Source organism: Canis lupus, chromosome 19, assembly GCF_003254725.2.
Source record: "Canis lupus dingo isolate Sandy chromosome 19, ASM325472v2, whole genome shotgun sequence".
Classification (NCBI taxonomy): Eukaryota; Metazoa; Chordata; class Mammalia; order Carnivora; family Canidae; genus Canis; species Canis lupus.
The window spans coordinates 10,054,749-10,081,712 of NC_064261.1; the positions used below are offsets into that span (position 1 = coordinate 10,054,749).

The 26,964-nt window shown below is 34.6% G+C and overlaps 1 long non-coding RNA gene across 3 annotated transcripts in view; it reads right to left on the reverse strand.

Moving 5' to 3' along the window:
- LOC112642798 (uncharacterized) overlaps positions 1–26,964 on the reverse strand; it is a 212,695-nt gene that overhangs the window by 21,879 nt on the left and 163,852 nt on the right. For all 3 annotated transcript variants that reach the window (XR_007403917.1, XR_003125462.3, XR_007403916.1), the window contains exon 3: positions 19,112–19,306. This is a non-coding gene — a long non-coding RNA (uncharacterized LOC112642798). The remainder of the gene's footprint in view (positions 1–19,111; positions 19,307–26,964) is intronic.

Sequence of the window (26,964 nt, forward strand, 5' to 3'; positions counted from 1 at the left end):
TATGAAATAATAAAGCATATTCAGAAACAGCAAATAATCTTTTGTAGAGATGATCATTTAATGCATGTTGAGAAGAAATAAGAACTGTGACTTAAATTTTTATTTATGAAATGGACCGATAGTTAAGGATGTTGAACCTGGGATCGATGATCAGATGATCAGTTTACAATACTCAGAATTACATGAAAGTAAAGAAAAGATTGAGGGAGTTAAATCTAAAAAAAATTAAAGTAAGTTATTTTTAAAGCAATGCCTTAGTCCATATGTGAATTTATGAAAGCGCTCCTTGCAACAGTGACAATAGGAATATAGATGAGGACAGGGATTGAAGAGAAACACTGGGTGGAATCAGTTGGGTTTTGAGCTTCATTGCATCTCACGTTTAATAAAGAGTGTGTGATCTCCAGTCAATATATAATGATGAAATTTTTGACATATACCAAAATATGAGTAGAAATAAAATGGCCAACCTTAAACATGTTGCTAGACCAGGTATGAGAGTTATTTACAGAAGATGGAGAATCAAGAATGGCAAGAGAAATGTCGCACCTCTTCATCAATTCTCTTCCTTGATGGGTCAGTTGTGGGGGTAAAGTTCCTAGAGGGAAACAAAGGCAGGCGATTGGTCTAATTTGTAAATATACTAATGCAGGGCTCCTTGAAAATAAACTAAATAGTTTTTAACAGCAGGAGATTTTTTATAAAGTGTGTTTAGCAGACTATGCAGGGTCATCTAGAATTGCTTGTGATAACCAAACCAGGAATCAAAGTCACATGTTTTTCAGGAAAGTATCAAATAAAGTGGGCCGCTATCTAAGCGTATAAAGGGACATTTTGTGATTAACAAAACACTTCTGTGTAAATAAGGCAACTGAACTTTTTACTTAGATATTAAGTCTAGAAAAATGGGACAGGGCTCATTAAATGACCAAGAAAGGGCCTGGATTCTATACCAGCTGACTGGACTTTCCCTACTTAACTAAGGTCTCATTATTGTATCCTCAAAATTATTATTAAAGCTTTATATTGAACAAGATTTCTGATTCATGAGTCTTCTTCAACGATCCTATATTTTGTGTGAGATCAGATTGGCACCGTGGACAGGATTGTCTCTCAGACCTCTGAATCATACTTCCTAAAGAGTTATTTTTCTATGTTAAAAGAGGCAATGGAAAAATGCAAGAAGCCTTTGATTCCAGAAAGGTTGGCTACCCAATGTTAGTATGTAGTGATGAAAATTTCAAGGCCTACTAAGGTGGGTAAGTCATAGCATTAAGAAGTGGAGGAAACAGACTGGCATCTGGTAGCAAGGAGCAGAGCACAAGAACAACAGGAAGTTAGAAAATTCTTTAACTGACATGACTAGCTACTCTGTAAAGGTCTAACATTTACTAGTGGAGGAAATGGTAGTGGGTGGAAATTTGTAAGACTAGATTTTCTTTACTGGAAGGTTTTATCTTTCTGTAGCTTCCTGGAGTATTCTCATGTCTCCTCGGAAGGGCATGGACTCTTAAAATCATAATTCAATTATCATCACATGAGAGAGATTGTTCTGGTTCATCAATAATCATTAAGAGACCAAAAAACTCTTGAAAAGATGTTTCCAGATATTATGACAGCCCATCTACTGCCATGATTGAAGCAGGATTTGTCAGGCTTATACTGAAACACGATTATAAAACCCTCCCACAAGCCCCCCACAGGATACTCTTTTTTCTATGAGAGGAATGTTACAAGTCAAGTGACCTTAGACAGGCTTTCCATTATCCAGAGATAACACCTTAGCTAATGCTATTGACATAGTTGGTGAACTATGTTACAGTGAACGGGGCCAGGTGACACTCTCAGATCCTAGGATCATTATGTGTCCTTGGAAGCACTCCCACCTTAAATAAATAAATAAATAAATAAATAAATAAATAAATAAATAAACAAACAAACAAGCCAGTGATAGACATTCAGGTTTAACTACTACACATGGGACTATGTGGAACAAAAATTTATAAGCACAGTGGGAAAAATTAGAAATAAGAAGTAAAAGCCCCTCTAAAATTATTTCCTTTTGAAAAAAAAAAAAAAAACAGTAAATAAGGTTTTCAAAAAAGTGGACTTTAAAAGATTTCCCAAAAAGGAACTAATAGTGCATTATCAACTTTTGAATGAAGTGGAGAAGTACTAGAGACCCACAGCTATCCACAAGCATATTCTTGAACAGGAGGCTGGATTTAACTCCCTCAGTTAAAACCAGAAGGAATTTGAAAAAGACTGAGTTAGGATCTAAAATCTGTTCATTCAACCCCAGTCGAGGCTCTAAGACCACATGTAATATTTTAAGTGAATTACCTTGGGATGGTATGGGAACTATTTGTGGGTTGTTAGAACAGAGAGTGGAAAGCACATTAACCCTTGTGGGAGATATGGATGGTTACCCACACCTGTTCTAAGGTGGACCCTGGATTGTATGAAAAGAGCGTGAGGGAGGAAAAGTAGATGAGTTACAAACTGAAATGCGTGATTACAGAGACGATTACGTGGGTGCACTGCCTTTCCATGAACATACAATTAGAATTGATATGTACAAACTGAGCTTTGTCATCCTTGCCCTTTTCACAGAGCAGAGTGACTAAGGCTAGTCTTCATCAAGTTTTAATTAGCCATGATAAATGGGATTCTATGGAATTGCCCAAACTCTCCTCAGTGGTAAACATTAAGCATTGTAACATTCCAGGGGGCAATAAGAGACTTCTAATTAAGTATGTTGTTGAGAAAAGAAACTTTTCTTCTATTTACTCCCTTTTAATAGTTCTGACCGGTCAGTATGTAAGATAGACAATTCCTGGGAGTTAACAGGAGGGTGTTAAGGTGGTTCATCTGAAGGCTTCAGCTACACTTGATGTGATGACAGCCGTGCCAGAAATAAAGGAGGCTGAGAGGCATTCTTATGTCATGAGAACTGGCTACATAATTCACAAGCAGAGTAAAATGAAAATACAGGGCCCCTTACTCAGAAGTCATTCAGAATTTCAGGACAGCTACAATCGTGTATTAAACTGATCTTAGCACCTTCCTAAACATAGCCCTCTCCCTGTATGACTCTGAAAGTGATATAACCATGGGCCTGGCCCCATACACCATTACATACCTGGCTACCATCTTTTCTTTAATCCTGATTTTTTTTAAAGATTTTATTCATTTATTCATGAGAGACACACAAAGAGAGAGAGAGAGAGAGAGAGGCAGAGACACAGACCGAGGGAGAAGCAGGCTCCATGCAGGGAGTCCAACATGGGACTCCATCCCAGGACTCCAGGATCATATCCTGGTCAGAAGGCAGGCGCCAAACCACTGAGCCACCCAGGGCTCCCCAATCCTGATTTTTGTATTCCAGTTATTCACCATTTAAATCGTATGGAATGAAAACAATGCATTTTTACTGCCTTATCATAGATTTGCTTTAATTCAGTAGCACAATGCTATAATCTAGTAAAGGAGGATTAATAAGCAATAACAAAAGTTCATATACTACACTGATGCTATCACAATCATTTCTTCTCAGAGGAAGAAGTGGGAGAGTGGTGAAGGGTGATAGCTATATTGCAAACAGAAGCTGGCTCATAAATCCAAGTATAATTCAAGGCACAGCCTGATGTGTAAAATTCCTGGTGATTATAATGGAGGAACCAGGAGCATTCTCTAAACTATAAGAAGTAATTTGTCTCTTATAGGACCTACTATTAAGTAATAAACTCAGATATTGGCAAGATTATTCCTCATCTTGGAATCTTGTTTACCCCTATTTACAGTCACTGGAAACAATTCTGAATGAGAACATGACAGTGTAATAGTTTCCTGGAGCTGCTGTAACAAATTACCACAAATCAGGTCACTTCAAACAATAGAAATTTACTCTCTTAAAGTTCTGGAGGCTAGAAATCTGAAATGAAGGTGTTGACAGGGTCATATCCCTCTGAAAGCTTTAGTAAAGAATACTTCCTGTGTCTTCCTAGAGGCTGGTACTCCCTGCAATCCTTGGTGTTCCTTAGTTTACAGACACATCACTCCAATCCCTGTGTCCATTCTCACATCACACTCCTTTGTGTGTCCTCTCCTCTTTTCATGAGGACAACAGGAGTCATTGGAGGTAGCGCCCTCCCTAATCTAATGTAACCTCATACTAACTAATTACGTCTACAAAAAATCCTATTTCCAAATAAGGCCACATCCCAAGGTTCTGAGCAGGCATAAATTCAAGTGGAACACTATTTAAGCCACTAAAGGTACACGTATTATAAGTATTATAGTAGGTGATAGCACAGACAGTAACATTAGCTCCTTATGATCCAAGGCAATCAATCAGATACTAGAAATTACTCAAACTGGAGCCTTTTTGGAAAAAATAAGTGGAGACTCTAAGTCAAAATCCTCAGGATTTTGGCCCAGAATTTGCCTCTGGCACCCATTTACTATGATCCATTTGAAAGACACATGTCACTGCTCAGGATGAATCAGCCAATGTCAACAGGTAAGACAAACTACATAATTTATGTGACCCAGTGAAAAATGTAAGTGAAAGGCCTCTTGCTCAAAAATTATTCATTTAGTTAAATCAATGTGTCCTGAAATTAATGAGAATTAGGTCACAAAATCCACTGGATCATGAGCTAATAATGAGGTAGAATTAATTAACATATCTTTCCTACCTCTAAAAGTTTGTTGTTTCACTTCTAATGGTGGTCCCAAACCCGAATTAAAAATTATGTATGCCAGAGGAAAGTTATATCAGGGACCAAGGTGTGATATCCATGACACTGAATTTGAGAATCCATGTTGCACAAGGTAATTTGGGGGGGTGTCTTTACTTCCCCCTATGTAGTCAAAATACGGCTCCTGGTGAATGCAGCTTCATGACCAAGCAGAGGAGGCATCCACTGAGGTCTGTCAAACCCTAAAACATTTGTTTGTATGTGCTAGCAAGCCTCTTGTTATTGGCTATGTGTATAAACATTCTGTGTTGGCATCGCAAAACCTGATATGGGGAGGAAGTGTTTGAAAATAGGGTGAAATTATAGCAGATGGGAAAAATGTTCATAAGCAGATTACATTAGTATGGAGGGAAGCCACCACAATATTTCCAGACAGGCAGCTCACTGAGAGGGTATATTTGACTATCTTTTGCTATTCTCCTCCAAATAGCCAACATTGGTAGATATCTCATGGCCTGTTTTCAGCAGCAGAAGAAAATTGGACTCCTACTGATTTGAATGTTCTACTTGCAAAATTTGGTAAAAAATAAATGACGTAGTGCCCTCTTATGGGTAAGTGAGCACACTTATCATTCAATTCCCAGGCTTTGTTTACCTTCTAGGATTTTTATGTATTTATTTATTTATTTTTAGAAAATACTACCAATCCAATTAATTGTGTAGAGCAGGAAAAGCCATACAGCAGAATTTCTGTACCCCATGTGGCCATAAATCAAGATAATACATTGCTAAGACAGCTCCCTGGGTATGATGGAAAGCAGATAGTGGCAGCCTACTTGGTATATCACAGCTTGATCTCATCTGTTCCTTTAAACATATCGGTGTGAATGTGTATGGAATTAATTTAAAGAATGCAAAAATGGAACCCAGAAAGCCTCAGGGAATGTGCATTTGGATGTGATTTGTCGTACTGAAATTACAAATAACTCCCCTCCAGAGGTACACAGAGACATGTATGGGGTGCCTTATGACACAACTATATCGTATTTGGAAGAATATACTTGATTGGGAGAATGTACTTGATTGGGAGTCTCATGACTCACAGTATTTTTGGGAGCAGACAAAACTATACATATTTAATTAATGTGTAATCTCAACAATACATGTGGCAAATTAATCAGCACTGACTAGTCTCCCTGTGACAGGCATTTTGCAAGAATTACAAGAGCTGATCATAGGTATTGAATCTCCTTGAAATATTATTCCAGGAGCCTGATAATCATGATGCAAACAACTTGGTAGTTCAAATAAGGACACTAGAGACAGTTTGTTTATAGAGGACTATCTGAAGGAGGAAATCAGCCTGGGTAGAAGACAAATCTCTAATTGAATGTGCCAAATGAATAATGTCTCTTCTATGCTCATTAAAAAAGCTGGGATTAAGTTTGCACCTTCATTCAGGAAGGACTATTGGATATTCTAATCACTATGAAATATAATGTCTTTATTATAGGGCAGGAATTCAAAAAGAGCTAAGAAGACTTAAAGAAGCAAGAAGCCAAACTAAGAAGTAAAGTCATGGGAAAGCTTTAGCATATGTTTTGGCTAGTTATTACTGAACATTGTGAACTTTAGCATTGCTAACAGCCCAGGTCATTTGAATAAAAAAAAAAAAAAAGAGTCTATCTTCCATCTTGTGGAATTGGTGAAATTGGATGGACAAAGAATAATGCTTTGATAGTCATGGGAATTGGATGAGGAATCAATGGATTCTACTATTATATAGTGACACATGAAAACAGTAAATCAGTGTCTGTAAAAACCTGGGATATATCCAGGATATGATTATGTCCATGAATCATATAAAATACAGAGTTCAATGAATGTGGACTTTAACTCACCACTTCAGTTAGTGGAAATATATGATATATAGGAAAAATTACTTTTGCTGGGAAAGAATATCATTTTCACTTATGCAAAGTGTGTCAAGCATTACCACAATATTTTTGTCACAACTAAATAATGGCTCATAATTCCATTGACAGAATTTAACTTATATTTATTTAGAGGATGATTCCCAAATGAGAAAATGTTGTAGGAGCTGGTAGGAAGATCCTCAATTAAAGTGAAATCAACAGAAATTAGTTTTTCCAAAATAATAAAAAAAGAACACTGATTTAAAAAAAATTATATATTTAATTAAATACCCCCACAGATACATAGAAATCAATTCAAATAATTGAGGTTAATGGAGGAAAAAAGTAATTGAGTTTTAAATGGTTCAAAAGACATGTTAGCAAATAAAATCCTTTGTAGAAGGAATTCTTACTCTCCATTGAATGGTTCAAATCAAAATCTGAGTGTTAATCAGCATAAGCAAAATATTGCAAAAAGTCTTACAAGATAAATAATGGAAATATATCAGAAATATTTGGCCCTGAGCTGTTGACCAAAGGCTAAAGGTGGATTAAGAAGTAAAGCAACAGCTAATCTGTGATTCTTGCCTACTGAGGAGAAGCCCTCCCAGGACACAGAGAAGACATGTGACCCAGTGTGATTGTGTATAAACATTCTACTGACAGAGTTCCTGGCTATCAATCTGAATGTTTTTCTGACAACAGAAGAGTGATTATCTATGAAATGCTTTTAGCAGAATGTGACCTGTTGTTTAGGATTGCTTATGGTTAACAAAGCTGGGATCCATGTATTTATGGGACATGATTCCTTGGAATATGCTACATATGCTATGCCACTCTCTGGTAAAATAATAAAAAAAAAAAATTATGTCTGAGAAGGTCTCTCCATGTAAGTAAAATATCCACATATCTCCCTAAAAATCTCTTTACTCTGCCTGGCCAAAGGGAATTTCTGCTGGAAACACCAAAAGCTTGGGGAATCAGAATACAATATCTAAACCAATCCTTGTTTGGTCAGTGTCTAATGATTACTTGAATTCTTGAAATTGCTAGTAAACCTTGATAATCTGTAAGATCTCAGATTCATGCAGGTCTAACTTCACAATTGAATCATTTTGTATTATCTCAAGGAATCATGCCATTGCAAAGGAATGGCTCAGAGTAGACAAGAAAGAGAACCTATATGACTTATGAATGTATGAGGAGAACTAGGACATAAAATTGCAAAATTAAAACGACAGAATTTCATGAAATGAGCTATAGCAAGTCAGGTAAAAAAAAAAATTGACAGTATCTCTCAGTAACCAAGGTACAGTATATAGGCTAGAGGAACCAACTGGCTAGAAGGATAAATACTACTTCGCATGAGAATGTAAATACTTAAGATTTCTTTTGAGAAGCCTAGCTGTCTAGGGAAAGGCTATGATTCTAAAGAATAATAGGTAGAGAAAATCATATGGCAGGACCTGGGGTGGATCCATATTTGGTGGGGTCTAGAGCATATTCATTTTGGAAGGCGGGAGGAGGGTCTTTAGGAAAGTAAAACCACAAACTCTAAGTGAGAAAGGAATAATGCAAATGAGGTTTCTTGAAACTTAAAGTTCTTTGGCTTGGAAAAAGGGCTAGTAAACATTCTCTGCAAAGGACAAGATAGGAGATATTTTAGGTTTGTGGGTCATCCTGTCTGTGCTGTAATACTCAACTCTGCCTTTGTAGTGATTAGGTGCCAGAGGCCATATGCAAACAGGTCAGCATAGCTGTGTTCCAACAAAAATTAATTTACAAAACAAGTGGCAACCATGATCTGGCCCATTGGCTGTAATTTGCCTCCTCCTGGATGACTAAACCTGCCTTTGATCATAAGAGGGATTTTACTTTAGTTTTAATCTTGCCCACATGCTCTAGAAAGAGAAGTAAAACTAAAAGATCTAAGAGAGGAAAATATAAGTAATGCAATGAAATCCTAATGGCAGTGTAAGGAGATGTATTTATGAACATAGGAGAAAAGATTTTCCTGTGTCACCTCTTCTGATGAGATGAAAGGAGAAAGCTAAAGACTATATAAATTAAAATTGTCAACTTTAAAATGTGGCAAGTAATATAACTGTGGGATATAGAAGACAAAGTCCATCTGCTAGGAATCAGATGTGGGCTAGATAATTTGAAAAGTGGGTGAATGTTGGAATATCTGTTGTGCAAAAAAAATGAGAAAAACGACAGATCAAAAAGTCAAATGGTTTAAAGTGATAAGATGAAAAAGTAATCCAGACACAGTTTGTGTCATTCGCTAAAGTATCTAACTCAAGAGAGTAAACTGTGTCTCATGAGAGAAAAAGTCACCATTCAAACTTCATTGCTCAGATGCCATGCTATTTTTAAGAAGTTCTATGAAGTTTCTAAGTACTTTTTTCTAAGAAATTTTAGGAGTGTATGCAATACAACATAAAATAAGTAGATGACAAAACAATATATTAGCAGAGACTTATATTTTTTAAAGTTATAATAAACACTATAAAAACAAAGAATATGTTTTAATTCAGTTTAATAATGTGACATACATTAATTTTAACCCATGACCAAATATATAATCATGTGAAAAGCAAATATTTTTTTAAGTTTTTTAAGACTAAGCAGATGTAGAATATTTAGCTCCAAATTAATTGGGAGAACTTCATAGCGTCCTATAATTAAGTTGCCTTTAAATATGCTGAACCTTCCGGCAAACATCTGTGGTATTTGTCTCCACATGTTCCAGCACGATGAGGTGATTTGAATTCAGTAAAAATTTTAATAGCTTAAGTTGAAACAGGATTATCCTAAGGGAATCTAGTGGAAATGCATTCAAGAATATAAGTACCATATCTTATTTCTTTCATGAATATTGGCTATGCCTTGATATAGTAAGTAATTGTTCCCAACCAACTTTATGAAGACAAATGATTGATATAATAGATGACCTAAAGATGCCCAAGAGCACACGAAAACAGAAATACCTTTGTCCTGAGGAAACGTGTATTCTTACATCTGTAATTTGAATATAAAATTTGAATGTAAGAATTGTGGCTGGAAATATTCTAAAAATCACAAGGAACTGCATTTCAAAGTAGTGCTATGGCATCCATTCAAAACATCTGAAGCCATTTGTCTTGCTGAATTGCACCCAACGTAAAGCTTTTTCACACAGAACTAAACAGAAGTGAACATCAGTAACACTTCCAACATGCATACATTTTGTTCTAAGGGAACAGCTGTTACTTGATGAAAAGTTGATGAAAGATGCCCAGCATTTGTTTTTTAAAAAGTTATCACCCAAATAAGAATTGTTGGGAACCAGATGTTAAAATTGAGAGTGGTCTGTTTATTTCAGTTGAGAGTGTTATAAAAATGTTAATAAGGTGTTTTTATATCTATTACATGGTGATGTTTGACTCTTTAATGTGCTTTTTGTTATATTTGTCTGTCGTTTCAGTAGACTGGTGTTATTGGCGTTAGATCACTGAAGAGTAAGTAAAGAGAGGAATGCTCTCCTGTAGCTGGAATAATAAAATGGAGTAGAGATAGGTGACATGCTTTTGCAGATAACTTAACAATGAAAGCTTTGAAACACTGGTATCTTTTCTGTGCTGAGAAATAACCTCTCGTTATTTAACGTAATAATTATTATCTCATCCAAAGGAACTGTACCACTTAAAACTGCCTACACATCTGAAGGAGACCATGATTTCTCATTATCTGAATACATTACTACCCATGTGCAGCCCATCCCCATTAGTTTTAACAGGTTTCAATCAGCCACTTACTATTTAATGTGTAAATTCTTCTAATTGCATAAATAATACATTCTCCTTATAGTCAATTAAAACATTTCGAGAACAGTTGAAGCCTCATTGAATAGTACTGAAACCAATTTCTTTTTCAGGGATGATCATTGTTTCCAGTCTGGTGTGTATTTTTTCCTAATATATTCAATGCATTTATAAATGCATGTACATTTGCCTATTGAAAATATGCACAGTTAGCTTTTGTGAGTATGCTCTCAATGATGTGCTCGATATGGGTCCGTTTAAAATGTTCTTTTTTTTTCTGTTCAGTAATATACCTTAGAAATATTATCATGAGGTTAACACTAAGATTAAGGTTAATAAAATTAAAAATATTAGACATATGTATCTGAGTGCTTACCGTGCACTGGGCCTTAAGTGTGGTACACGGATTATCTCAATCATCATGACAAACCAATGAAACCAATGATTCTTTTACTCCATTTTACAGAAGAGGTAGAAAAGAGTATGTTCTTTGCTCAAGGTCGATACAGGGAACAAATGATTTAAATCGAGATAGCTCTGTTTTCAGAGACCAAGTCATTAACCATTATACAAAATGGCAGCATTGTAGTCTGCATAATGAATAAACCATTTTTGTTTAGCCATTCTTATCCTGATGGATATTTAAAGTTCTTCCAATTGCAGTGCTATACTGCAATTGACATTTTTGCATAATTATCTACAACGTATTTCCAAAGTGGAAAGGCTAAGCCCTATATTTATTATTTATCGACTGTAGAATACATAAGAATTGTACTCTAAAGCAATTCCCAGTTATATATTTATACCACATAGTTTCTCATTTCTCTACATCTTCAAAAACCTTGTTAAAATTCTTCATGTTGCTAGTCTGATAGAGGGAAAAATGGTATTTAGTTTTAATTCATTTAACTGATTAGTGATATTAGATTTATTTGATCTGTTCATCATTATCTGTATTTCCTCTAATTTAGGAAGGCTGTTCAAATCTTTTGCTTGGTTTTTCATTATGTTTAGTCTATACAAGAACTAGTTTAAGAGTCAGTTCTTTCAAAGAAACTTTCCTAATTCCCCCAACTGAAATACTCTGTTCTTCCTTTACTTTTCAGGAATTTTATATGCAAATTGTCCTCTGGCTTCACATTCTACTTTTTTCCCCATAAAAGTTATTTCTATATTATCTGATCTCCCCTTTAATCTCCTTTAGGTAATAGTCTGCCTTGATTAATCTTTATGATCATATTAAAATTAACAAAAAAATAAAATAATGAAAAATTTAGTTTTTAGTTTTTTTAATTATTATTAAACTACCTACTGACAGACATAATTTCAAGCATATCATATTTTGAAACAGTAAAAGCAAACTGGAAAAAAATATCCTTTTATGATCATTCAGATTCAGAAGAGAGATCTGTTGTAAATAATGAAATAAATGAGATTTACTCTATCCACATATATTCTAAGAATAATTCATCATATGTCTAGAAATTTCATTGATTTTTGACGTTCAAGAGAACCTTTAAAAATCCATGTCTTTTGGGGCACTTTGGTGTCTGAGTTAGCTGAGCACCCCACTCTTGATCCCAGCTGAGCTTATGTTCTCAGGGTCCTGGAATAGAGCCTGGAGTGGGTTCTGCACTCAGTGGGGAGTCTGCTCCTCCCTCTTCCTCTGTCCCTTCATCTGCTCCTGCTCTTTCTCCCTCTCTCTCTCCCTCAAATAAATAAAAAAAAATATTTTTTTAAATTTCCTTTCATTAAATTATAAAATAATTAATTTAAAAATTCTTGAAAAACTGATAGAAAATACTTTAAAATTCTTACATTATTAAATATAATTATGAGATTCTCCGGGCACCTGGGTGGCTCAGTCAGTTACATGTCTGCCTTTGGCTCAGGTCATGATCTCAGGGTCTTGGGATCCAGCCTCGTGGCTGGCTCCTTGCTCAATGGGGAGTCTACTTCTCGCTCTCCCTCTGCTGCTCTTCCTGCCTGTATTATCTTGCTTGCACTCTCTTTCTCTCTTTCAAATAAGTAAATAAGATATTTATTTTTTTATTTTTTAATAAAATCTTTAAAAAATAATTATGAAGTTCTCAGATAATTATTATTTAGCTTATTCATTTAAGGCTTTTTTCCCTGCATGATATTATGATATATGTGATTTAAGACAATAATAAAAGGGGTCCTGGGTGCCTCAGTTGGTTAAGCATCTGCTTTCAGCTCAAGACAAGACCCCAGGGTCCCAGGATCTGCCTCTGCTGCTCTCCCTGCTTATGCTCCCTCTCTTTTTGTTTAAATAAATAAATAAAATCTTTATTTTAAAAAAGGCAATAACAAAGACATAAAAGCTGTGCAGGGTTTTAAATAGCATTCAAGATATAAATGAGGCTCGTTTGAAAATTTCCACCAAATAACAACAGATTCTGTGCTTTGGTGGACTCTTCAGTCTTCTTCAGGTTTTAAACATTTCCCCAAGTGACCTTGAACTAATAAGTACAGTTTACTTTGGACTTTGGAATTCTGTGGGTGACAAAGGGTTATGAACATTCCTTTGGAAGCCCCAGAAGTAATGGTATGAGTTAGCACCCTATGTATTAGAACCCAGGAATACGTAGGAGGAAATTCAAGGATATGAGCACTTGGATACTTTAACTTCTATGGTGCTCCCTGGCAAATACAGAGAAGTAGCTCAAATTTGTGATCATGGTCTCTAGGTCAAATTCCCCAAGAGTTTACTTTTTGGTCCTCAAAAGCATTCTGCTCATTTATGGTTAGAAGCACCAATGTTGTAAAAAAGTCCATAAAAGCCCATAAAGTCCATAAAGGATTATGAACCAAGAATAGCTTCTGAAAAATCAAGAACATGTTGTTAATGATCTCAAAACACAACTGTTCTATACAGTGTTTCTTGGGGGCATTAGTTTCTTGGCATAGTATGAAAGGCAAAAATGATATTCACATTTAATAAATTTGGGGGAATTATATAATTTAGCTTCCTCTTGAAGATTCACAAAGAGCATATTAAGTTAGAAGGCAAAGCAATCTCTTTGTATTTAAGTTAGTATTGAAAAAAAAGTATATTTAACAGTGGAAATCTTTTCCCCCACCCAGGATTGCACTTGCAGAATATTAGCAGCTTGTCCATATGATCTTTTTTATGTATGGCAAATACGGTAAAAATATTTTTCATGAAATGGATCATACATATATGCAATTTTTTAGGGGAGTTGTGAAAAGCACTTTCTTGGTAAATATCCATTCCTTATAGGGCTGGATAGCTCAGTATCTTGCCTGTTTTCTCTGGCATTCTTTTGCCATGGCAACCAGCCATGGTTGTGCACCCCTTCCTGTTGGTTAAGGTTTACATTTAACATAAAGGACTTTGTCATTCCATGAGTCTGGAATCAAATTCCAACTGTGTTGCTGATTAACTGTGTAAAATTAAGAGCAAATTTTTGAACCTCATTTGGTTTCCTCATTAATAAAGTAGAGATATTAATATAGACTCTAGAGGGGTAGATTAAATGACATCTTGAACAGAAATAAGTTTATATAGTAATCGCTACATAGGAAAAAGTCAGTAAACCATGGCTATTACTATCACTACTAACATTTCCTAGATGTGAAGGCTGACTTGGCTTTTACAATCCAGTCAGAAGAAATGGTCAATTTTTCACACACAAACACACACATATATATTCTTTTTTTTTTACTGTAACTGTGAAAAGTGAATTAATTAGCCACCTTGCATGTTCATTATTTGATACATAAAACAATGGCAATCTCTTGTCAGGCACTATTGATATATGATGGGCTAAACAAAAGCTATTCATAAACTTTTCTCTTGTCCAGTTTTTCATCTAGTAAGCTAAAATATTCACGTGTTGGTGGATGTGGCCGTTTAGAACAGGTGGCATGTTAGTGGATGTCACAAAGTGAAGTTTCCAGGAAAGCCTTAAAACAGCACCAACTTGACTTGTATGTCTTTGGTCCTTTGTCCTTTGCTACTTCAGTGTTTCCTCATTTCTTGCATTGAATGTGGACATAATGCCTCAAGGTGCTACAGAAATGCAACTGTATATGACACCTCACTCTAAGGACACGCTAATAATGTCATTGTGTGTGTCATTGTGTGGCTACAACTCGATCCTTCAATGTCACAGGTCCACTGTTTTTCTCCCAGTTCTAAACTACGTTCTCCTGCTTCTTTCATAGGAGAAAATAAACCCTTTGTATGTTAAGGTACTTATATATGCATTCTTATGTTACTTATGGCTGAACTTTATTCTAACTGAAACTAATACTAATACTTACAGATTCAGTCTGAAGATGATATTAGATTGAGTACAGAGTTCTGTTCATTCAATAAATATTGAATGTATTTATTTATTAAATGAATAATTTAATAAAATTAAATATTTATTAAGTGACTGGTATGAGCAAGATGATATTTAAGCCACTAGAATAATGTGGTAAACTGAATAACCTGGAACTCTTTGATTGCATGAAAGTAAGTGGAAGCAGATCAGAGCTAGTAAATAAATAGATAACTAGATTTTGACCTCTTCTTTAAATATGATAAATATGCCAGAAACGACTAAGTGGAGGAGGAGAGGAAGACGAAGTGATTACGAAAAGGGGATCATGAAATGTAATCTAGTAGGTGATATTTGCAGATAAGGGTATTTGGGGGAAAATAATTTACCAGCTTTGTAAAAATCTCATGAGAATAACATTCTTTTTTAAAAAATTAATAGTGCAGTTAATCTAATGTGTAAAAAGCACTGGTCTGTTGGTGGATCAGAAAACAAAACTCAATTAATTCCACTATAAGGATTGAGAAAGAAATTGGAAGAAATATTGAAGAGATAAGCAGATGCCAGATTATGTAGAGACTTGTAGGGAATAATGAAAAGGTTTTCTATTCCAGTAATATTGCTGAGTAATAAATCCATCTTAAGCTGATTGGAATAAACCAGGAGGCTTTTATCATAGCCACAGATTCTATAGGTGAGGAATTCAGAAAAAGGCACAATGGGGATGGCTCTTGTCTGTCTCAATAAAAGGGTCTCACGAGGGGAGGCATATGCACCTGGAGGTGGCTCAGATAGCTGGGGGTGGGACAGCTGGAACTGAAAAGTCCACTCCAAGATTGCTTCTTTACTCATATATCTGGCACGTGGCTTGGAACATTTGAAACCAGACATGATCTAGGTCTGTCGGTCAGACATATACGAGGTCTTTCCAGATAGCTTGGGTTTCTCTCAGCGTCACCTCACGAGTGACAGCTCTGAAAGGGCCAGAAGAAGTCACAAAGCACATTCTGATCAGCCCTCAAAGGTGATATAGTATTTGCTCCTTTGATGCTGTAGTACTTTAAGGAGTCATGGGTCCTCCCAGATTCAAAGTCAGGGATCTTGGACCCCATCTTTCTGTGAAATTAAAGTGAAGAACTCTGAAGCTGTATTTTATGACCATAACATTATATCAAATGATGGCAAATACAATATATGTATGTTTTTTATTGTTTGTATTCTTCCCTGGAGTATTGGCTTTTTACTCTCCTCCATACTCTGATATTTATACTCTTTCTCATTTTTTTCTCCATTAAGTCTTGTCTCTCAGAAATAATCCTCATCAATTATTTTACAGTACATTGCATTTGGGGGCACCTGGGTGGCTCAGTCGGTTAAGCATCTGATTCTTGATCTTAGCTCAGGTTTTGATCTCAGGGTTGTGAGTTCAAACCCTATACCAGGCATGGCACTCACTTAAAAATAGAAGAAGAAAGAAAGAAAGAAAGAAAGAAAGAAAGAAAGAAAGAAAGAAAGAAAGAAAGAAAGAAAGAAAGAAAGAAAGAAAGAAAGAAAGACTTAAAAATAGAAGAAAGAAAGAAAGAAAGAAAGAAAGAAAGAAAGAAAGAAAGAAAGAAAGAAAGGAAGGAAGGAAGGAAGGAAGGAAGGAAGGAAGGAAGGAAGGAAGGAAGAAGAAAGAAAGAAAGAAAGAAAGAAAGAAAGAAAGAAAGAGAGAGAAAGAAAGAAAGGAAGGAAGAAAGAAAGAAAGAATAAAGATGATCTTGAAGTATTGTCACTTGCATTGGGAGGTATAATGAATACGCATATATTTTATTAGTGTAGAAATTGTGATTCATTAAAGTGCATTTGTCCTATCTACAAAGTATACCTATATTTAATATTTTTTCCTGCCCTATGAGGCTGAGGACATATATAACCAGTTTTTATTTTTCCCAATAAGCCAAAATTGAGATTTTTAAAAATCTGAATTCTTTAATTATAACTTTTTATCTACAGATTTAGAAAAATTCTCATCATCTGTACGCCTTTATTTATCCAGGGACTTCTAGCTCATAAACTTTCCTTAAATTAAATTAGGATACCAATCATAAAATTGATGTGGCAGTGCAAATAGTTATTGTTTTTGTTTGGTTGCTTGTTTTAGGTAGGGGGCAGAAGGAGAGGAAGAGAGAGGATCTTAATTAAGCAGACTTGACACCCAGCACAGAGCCCAACGTGGAGCTCAGTCTCAGGATCCTGAGGGCATGAGTGAGTTAAAATCAAGAGTCAGAGGCTTGGGATCCCTGGGTGGCGCAGCGGTTTGGCGCCTGCCTTTGGCCCAGGGCGCGATCCTGGAGACCCGGGATCGAATCCCACGTCGGGCTCCCGGTGCATGGAGCCTGCTTCTCCCTCTGCCTGTGTCTCTGCCTCTCTCTCTCTCTCTCTCTCTCTGTGACTATCATACATTAAAAAAAAAAAAAAAAAAGTCGGAGGCTTAACCAACTGAGCCACCCAGGGGCCCCAATAGTTATTGTTTTGAAGGTGATAATCATTGCCACAATATGTGAAAATATAGTTGCTTTGTATAATGATTTTACATCACCATAGAATTTTTCTTCAAAGTCTTTCAATAAGATAAAAAAAAAGGATTTTTCTAAATACATCTTTATTTTAAAATGAGTTAACTTTACAACATTGAATCTTTTACCTGACTATAGAACTAAATTTAGTGAGTTATACCCACTAAATCAAATAATCATTTTATGTTTGCAGTATTTCACAGTGTTTTTTTTTCTATTTGTAATTCATTTTACAATGTTAAGAAAATTTGTTTTCATGTTAATTGAAGATATTAGAGCTTCTAAGGAAGAATGGAAGCTAAAACAGAATGATTCTTATTTCAATTAAACTCCCTGATTGTTGTTATATGGATGGTTTTTAAACCTCAACCCCCTGCCCATCCCTACATCCCCACAATTTTGTGCCATACAAAAAGAAGTTGAGTGTCAGGGTATCAATGAGAACCATTGGAACAAGTCCTGAAAGATATATAAAGGAAGTATAGTAATTATATATTTATTCATTCATTATTTATTTATTTATTTATTTATTTATTTATTTATTTATCATTTTAAAATTTAAATTCAATTGACAACATGTACTATAACACCCAGTGCTCATCCCATCAAGTGCCCTCCTCATTTCCTGTCACCCTGTTACCTCATGGAAGTATAGTAATTTAATTACTGAAAAATTATAGTTTGATACACTGATAGCATTTGTTCCTTCTATGTTTCAGAAGTAATCTTGGAGTTTAAGAAGAGAGAATACTATCAGGAAGAAGGCATTTTGTATCTCTAAAAGTTCTTTCTTTCTACCCACATCCATTTTCATACTTCAATTCTCATTTTTGACAATTCCATAGTAACTTTATATATTTTTCTCAAATACACTTTATTTGAAAATGTAAATTCCCTTTAAAGATATCAAAGCAGAACTTATTAAGTCTATATTCAAAAAGTTCTGCGTCCCTGTCTTCCCCATGTCAACCATTGTTATTACCATGGTTTCCATCTATCAGATACATTGAGTCAATTGATGAATTATTTATGTCTCTTTTACATATTATTTTTCATGAGGTTTCCTTGTTTTCCAGTACCATCATGTGTCACCTCAAATATCAAAATTGCAGTAATTTTGTCCTCCTTCCTTCTAAACATACCTGTTCCACTTGATCTTACACGATTCTCTCAATTACATTACAAATTATGATTCTGTTCACAAACCTTCAACGACTTTCCACTGAATTTTAACAGAATAGAATAGATGATTACTTCAGTAGTGCATTAATGCATAACAAAATATGCCAGTCATCTATTCTTCCTTTTGCAAACCAATATATTATTAAAAATTTCCACTTCCAAATATGAAATATTTCAAATGTGACAGAAAAGAAAAAAAAAAACACCTTTTGGTACAGCTATATAACCATAAGCAAGATTTTACTATAAGAAACATTACCAGAGATAACTAATAGCTTCAATTTGAAGTTTACTTGCATATTTTTGTACTTTTAACAGCACAACATTTATAAAGATACAGATATAATGTTTATATATAACACACAATGTTGTTTATATCTTCAAAATTAAAATAAATATGGTTTTCTATGTATCACTTGAAATGGACTTTCTAATCTCACTATTATATTTTTGAGACCCCGTCCTGATCACACTTGAATATTTACTTTTGTTAAGATTCTCTATGGGATTTCATCAAATAAATTATAGAAAGCATTTTCATATTAAGAAATGTTTAAGAACAATTTTAATAATATTTAATAATAATATTAAAAACAGTGCTGTAATGGATATTCATGATCTTCTTGCTCATACCTGCTAGAGTTTCTGTAGGATAGACGAACAGCAGGCAGGGGGTTTTGAAACTTTGGGTATGTGCAAATCTTCAATCCTTCTAGGTATTGCCAAGTTGCTTATCAAAATAGTTGTATAAATTTATTTTCCCACCATATAAACGTTTGAGTTCTTGTTCTCTCATGGCTCACCAACCAGGGGAGTCTTTCTCAAGCACTGAATGGTAAAGTAAGAATGACAATGTGATTAGTTTAAAAACTCAATTTCAGGGATCCCTGGGTGGCGCAGTGGTTTAGCGCCTACCTTTGGCCCAGGGCTCGATCCTGGAGACCCGGGATCCAATCCCACGTCGGGCTCCCGGAGCATGGAGCCTGCTTCTCCCTCTGCCTGTGTCTCTGCCTCTGTGTGTGTGTGTGTGTGACTATCATAAATAAATTAAAAAAAAAAATAAAATAAAAACTCAATTTCATTAGATAAAATATCTTTTATATTTTCATTAAAACTGGAACAATATGTTTTTCACATTTGGAGATAGTATGATGTTGGGATTTACATTAACTATTTTTAATAGCAATTTTCCTAGTTGATAAGAAATATATACATAAGTCTTGGGATGCCTGGGTGACTCAGCAGTTGACTGTTGGCCTTTGGTTCAGAGTGTGATCCCAGGATCCAGGATCGAGTCTCACATCAGTTTCCTTGCATGGGGCCTGCTTCTCCCTATGTCTAGGTCTCTGCCCCTCTCTCTGTTTCTTTCTTTGTCTGTCTCTCTCTCTCTCTCTCTTTCTGTGTCTCGAATGAATGAATGAATGAATAAATAAATAAATAAATAATAAAATCTTTTAAAAAGAGATATCAAAGTCTTGTATCTATTTATGATTTCTCCGTTATGCTTCGATGGCCAAATTCTTCATCTCTGAGTCAATGTCACCCTGTATAATTACTATGGATTTATAATCAGTGTTTATTGACTATCTACTCAGTACCAGCATGTAAGTTTATGAGGGCTGCCAACAACTCACCACAGACTTGGTAGCTTAAAGCAACAGAAACATATTTTCTCACAATTCTGGAGGTCTGAAGTCAAAATTAAGGTGTAGTTAGGTAACTATCTTTCCAGAAGCTCTAGAGGTATATCTCTGCTTCTTCTAATTTCAAATGGCCACAAGGCATTGTTTGGATTGGGACTGCTTAACCCCAAACTCTGCTTCTATCCTCACATGGCCTTCTCTTCTTCTCTGTGTAACTGTACGACACTTTGATATATGTATACACTGTGACATGATTACCATACCACAATCAAATCTAATTAACCTACCTTTCACTTCATGTTTACCTTTTTTTTCCCTCCTGTGGTAAGAACACTTGAGATCTAGTATCTTAGCAAAATTTAAATATACAATATGTGTTATTAACTTATTTTAAATATTCAATACCTAATAATTATTATTAACCATATTTTTAAGTTATTTGCACTATAACATATTTTACCCTTACAAGTTGTTACTATTATTAGTATTATAGTTTTCTAATAGTCAATGATAATTTAGATTTGCCCTGATATTTACCAGTTCTTATATATACCATTACTGCTTTCTTCCTGCATATTTTTCTTTTTAGCTCTTTTTTCATTGTTCCAATATTATATTTTATAATAGTTCATGAGCAAGCCTAAGAGTTGTAATTTCTTAAAACTTTTGATAATCGAAAATGTATCTTTTGCTTCTTTTTTTCACTTGCACTACTGTATTTAGTATTTTCTATTTAATTATATTATTTTGCACTTTAAAGTTTTATTCCACTGCATTGAATTTCTTTATTTTATTTTTATGGTGAACTACCTTTTCTTTTTCTTTAAGATTCTCTAAACAGATGTGATGCTTGTTCTGGATTTATTTTCTTTCTTTTTTTCTAAAGATTTTATCTATTCATTCATGAGAGACACAGAGAGAGAGAAACAGAGAGAGAAGCAGGCTCCATGCAGGGAGCCTGAGGCGGGACTCGATCGCGGATCTCCAGGACCATGCCCTGGGCGGAAGGCAGGCACCAAACCACTGAGCCATCCAGGGATCGCTGGATTTATTTTCTTTCACTGTTCAAAACTTGTCAAAATTTTGAAATGGGACTTCTTTTATTTAATGATTTATTGAAAACTCCTTTTGAATTGCACCTGAAATATCCAAAAATGTTCTTTAGAACACCTCAATATATCTTTTGTAATTTTATTCACTTCTCTGTAATATATCTTTGCTCTTCTTATTCTTTCTTCATCTGTATTTAACAGTTTTTTAATTCACTAATTTGTGTTTTTAGATGTCTTATTTACCAAATTTTGTTATTCTTTTTAATGTATTTACACATTATATAGTTATAAGTGTAATTATATATTTACCCATTATATAATATATGTGTAAACATAATATTATATATAAGCTTATAAATATTATGTTTAAATATATTATATATTAGATCTATTTCCGAATTTCTCTTAGATAATTTAGTTATTATCATGAATCCTTATAATCCTGCTGTTTTTCTTCTAATTTTCACTAATGATAAATTATTTTCTTTGAAGATTTTGTTTATTTATTCATTAAAGACAGAGAGAGAGAGAGAGAGGCAGAGACACAGGCAGAGGGAGAAGCAGGCTCCATGCAGGAAGCCCGACGAGGGACTCGATCCTGGGTCTCCAGGATCCCGCCCTGGGCTGAAGGCCGTGCTAAACCGCTGAGCCACCCAGGCTGCCCAATAAATTATTTTCAATTTTATGTTTTGCAATCTTTGTTTGTAAATTTATTCTGAATAGAGTTTTAGATGTAATTTTTTTCCCTTGTGGCAATTCCTTGTGTTTTGGGATGATAGATTATTTCTCCAGAAAAAAAATAATACATATATATTTATATTTTTAATTGCATCTTATATAATGCTACATAACTCATGGGAAATACTGACTTTAGACTAATTTTTATTTCAGTTTCTCATGTTTAAGTTTCCTAGACCACATGAAAATTACAAATTCCTATTCGAGATTGAATAAAGCATAGGATACTAACGGTAAATTCTCAACTCCTTTCTTAAGAATTAAAAATGGTAGAAATGTTTCATGTCCTTTGATATTGGGCAGAGATATTTGTCTGGACAGTTGATTTCAGTGCCCTAAGTATGTGGATCTCCAGGAGGTCAAATATACCTGATCCCTGATTTTTAATAGTGTAATTTTTTAGAAAATTAAAATCAAGGCTTGCAAACAAATAGAAAATGAATATACTTTAAAGAGGTTATTTAACTAATTAATTAAGGAAGCAACCAGTACAATGTATTTAAATGACACAAAATACATCTGAGAAGCTGGCATATTTAGAAGTTATTAAAAAAAAGAATGTTAGGATATGATGGCTGACTTAGATATAAAACTGATGGATTACAGCAGGGTCATGAATCTGTGAGGTTGTTTATTTCAACTAGGTATAAATATTTGTGTCTCAATAGAACAAAAATTAAAAGAACAAGTCTCCTGGGACTCTGGGGGAGGGGAGGTCAGTGGTTGAGTGTCTGCCTTCAGCTCAGGGCATGATTCTTCAGTCCAGGGATGGAGTCCCACATCGTGCTCCCTGCAGGAAGCCTGCCTCTCCCTCTGCCCATGTCTCTGCCTCTCTCTGTCTCTCATGGATAAATAAAATCTTTAAAAAAAAAAAAAAAGGAACAAGTCTCTATTAAGTTTGTGATTTTTAACCACTAGGAAGCAGCGAAATGAACTAAGTGCATTACACTAGAAAAACCTAGCTGGCCTTAATCCCCAAATAACATTGAGGTATGCGCTGCTCAATTTTCTTTCTTCTTTCTCTTCCTTCCTTCCTTCCTTCCTTCCTTCCTTCCTTCCTTCCTTCCTTCCTTCTTCCTTCTTTCTTCTTTCTTTTCTTTCTTCTTTCTTCTTTCTCTTATTTCCATATTTGAGATAATTTCCCTGACACGTTTTCCCATCATCCACCACCAACCTACCAAGAGGATGTATATCTCAAAAATCCTATCCCTTCTTTTGGCTTTCCTCTATTCCATGCCGGCTCAGAGGATTAATATCTTATTTCCCTTTGGGTATTTCTGCTTCTATCCTATGTTATTTAACTCAACTACTCATTTTAAACAATGATTATTATATTTTACACAGTATTCTTGGGTATTTATACTGCAAAGGACCTCAAGCTATCTTTCTTATTTGTCTGCTTGAACTATAGTGCCTTATTATGGCCCTTCTCAAACTGCAATGTCTTGTAAACTTTATTAAACACAATAAATTATCTTTTCTTGGGTGCCTGGGTGGTGAGTCAGTTAAGCATCCAACTCTTGATTTTGGCTAAGGTCATGATCTCAGGGTCATGAGATGGAACCCCAAATTAGGCTCTGTGCTCAATGAGGTGTCTGCTTAAAATTCTTTTTCTTCTCTCTCCCATTGCCCATTCCCCCTCACACACACACACACACACACTCTCTCTCTCTCTCAAACAAATAAAAAAATCTTTAAAAAATTATCTTTTCCCTTTTCTGAATCTAAGTAATGATTCTTGTCTGTCTCTCTTTTATATATCTTTTAATCTAATTTTATGCTTTTGGACACATACACACACACAGAATCACATCTTCTAAGGTAGAAACTAAGTCTTGAGTATAGTCAATATATTCCTAAAGAACCCCAAAACTGTTTTCCAAATAAACTGTATTTTTATATAATTTTACCACTTCCTGTAATTATCAATTAGTCATGGTTTTGTTTTGTTTTACTTTTCCTTCACCCCCCTCCCTGCCCATGACATTCAATTAGTTTTTCTATTTTATTTCTTAAAGGAGCACATATTTATAAATGAATTGGGAGGTTGAAATAACCCACCACTTTTAAATATTGCTCTGTTATTTTTTCATCTCTTCTTTCCTTCTTTCCTGATTTCTTTTCTTTTTCCTTTTGTCCCTCCCTCCTTTTTTTTCCTTCCTTCCTTCCCTGTTTCTTTTTCTTGGTAAGCTTAAGGAGTTTAATTTGTATAATTGCTGTATAAAGAAGTGTTATTATATTTGTTCTAACTGTTCAATTAGATCATAAAGGGCAGCCCCGGTGGCTCAGCGGTTTAGCGCTGCCTTCAGCCCAGGGAGTGATTCTGGAGACCCAAGATTGAGTCCCATGTCAGGTTCCCTGCATGGAGCCTGCTTCTCCCTCTGCGTGTGTCTCTGCCTCTCTCTCTCTATGTCTTTCATGCATAAATAAATAAAATCTTAAAAAAAAAATCATAAGTGTTTTGGTGACACTGAGTCTACATAGATTCCCTTGCATTCTAAGCAATATTATTTAGACTTTGAATAAAGGATTGATAAATATTTGTCTTGTGAAATTAATCATAAATGGCTACATATTGTTATTTTCTGCTATCTTCTTGTTGTTTCTTCCTTAGAAATACTAAATAATCCCCTTGCCACAAATTCTTCATATGTAAGACCTTAGACATTCTCACATTATTATGTATGCTTTCACCTATCAGTATACCGCCAATACTTCAGAAAAATTGGTATTGTAATAAAAGGAAAGCAACTATAAGAAAATTTCTGGGCAAGACACTTCATAAGACTTTAGAAAGTAAATCAAATAAAAATAACTCATGAAAGACGAAGCATGAATTCACCAGCTTGAATATTGTAAAAAAAAAAAAAAAAACATTTGAAAAAGAGGTCTCAGTAATATTGCCTAATGTTTCATTCCTATAGGATAACTTAGTAAATCATATGTTTTAGGGGTCTTGGTTTTTTACCATTTTTTCTCCAATTCTTTTATATAAGAGTATAGTGGTCTTTCATTGAGATTTTTTTTCTTTTTCTCTATAGCAATAAGTACAGAAACTTCCAATGAAAACTGCCTTTTAAACCTATTCCTGAACTCTGTGAAAGTGCTTATTGTATTTTATTTTAGCTATTTAGCTATTAGCCTGTCAGTCACAAAGAAAGTGAAATCAATTAACAAGGTATCAACCACTGTGCTAGCACTTGCTCACATTTTTCTCTTCCACCTAACAGAATCTTCTCAGCATCTGAATGGATGCTAATTCACAGGCATCTGATTAATAGAATAACAAATATCTTTTCATCTGATTTCATGTTTTTAACATAGGCAAGCTCTAGGTGGTTCCTAGTAGTGGAGTTTAGTAAGGATAACATTCATAAAATTCAATCATTAGCTTGCAGAGTTTCAAGTTATTATCATGGTAGACATTTTGTATACCTTTCCAAATAACAAAAAGAGGTTTTTTGAGTTCAATATGAATTTTTGCAAAGAATACATTTCAGAAATATTAACCTATTTACAGAACAAAAAGTAAATCAGCAAGTAAAAATAATTTTGAGATGAAAAACTTTATAAATTCTAAATATTCATTGTCACAGATTAATGCCAAGTATTAGAGGTTTAAGAGTAACTAAACCAAACTATCCCTAAATAGTAAATTCATTATTTACAATTTGATTATAAATATCAACATTCTTGTGAGTATATAAACGAGAGACTTTAAAAGAATGTCGATGTTTTTGAAAATAGCTTTTAGAAAAATGACAAAGTGATTTTATGTCCTGAAGTGAAGACCCTTGGAGGCATTTTTTCACATGGCCTGTCAAAATCTATACCCAAACCATAAGTGGATGTCTGAGTAATAATTTATCTACCTTTATATGATTTGTCAGTTTTTATTTTTCAAAACAAGAGTTGGTTGACATCAGCGATGTCTTTAGTTAAAAATATTTTCTGTTCTTTACCCAATGTATGTGTAGAGTGCTTTGACAGATTATAAAAACATTACTAAATAATTATTAGTTAAACCACTCACAAGAATTTAGAATATCAAATAATGAAACATACATAAAAATAGAATTATTTCACAAGTTTATAGAAATTTTCAAATGTACAAATTAAATCAAGCTACCAAGATAAGTGTTTGTGGAAAATAGATGTTAGTGCTGCAGTGTAGGTCATAATGAAATTTCAACACATATTTTGGAAAAAAAATGTATATATTACTAAAGACACCCAGGGATAAATATTTTGCTACTTTTAAAGGTCTTGTGAAGCCATAAATTTAATAGAACTTAAAAATATTTAAGGTACATTACCATTTTGAGTTCCCATTCCATCTGGTACTATGCTATACAAACAGCAGTGTGGAGAAATTAAACTTTCCTGGGTTTCTCAGTGCCTCTTGGGACTCTTCACTTACCTAGAGAATTAGATCTATAGCTATTTGTTTAGTTAATTGTTCTGATCTGAAGGTAGTAAAACCCTTCCCAAGACAGTCAAATTGTCTCAATTTTTAGATTACTAAATCTCTGGTTACTAGGTCCCTGGCTTGAGTCACAAGGTACAAGAAAAACTAGAGCTTTATCTCTCTGTATATTTACACATTGAAGAGATGAAACTCCAGAATTTGGAGACAAGTAATGGCCACCAAACCCTTCAAAAGTGAGGCCATGAAGATCCTGGAGAGATTTTATTTACATTACAAAAGGTTGGTATAAAGAAGAGACCCTTTTCAGGAGGACAGGAGGGATAGCTGTGGTGTCCTCTTTCCTACAAGCAAACCAACCAACCAAACAAAACATTTTTCTTTATTTTTGTCTGTGGAAAATCTGGCTACTCACTAGACCAGTCAACCTGACTCTCTACATGTGTTCCCAGGAATAAAGCCTGGGGAAAGGGGCAGCCAACACACTTTATTAAGAAACCTGTCAGACAAAAAAAAAAAAAAAAAAAAAGAAAGAAAGAAAGAAGAAAGAAAGAAAGAAAGAAAGAAAGAAAGAAAGAAAGAAAGAAAGAAAGAAAGAAAGAAACCTGTCAGACTGAGAACACTTGC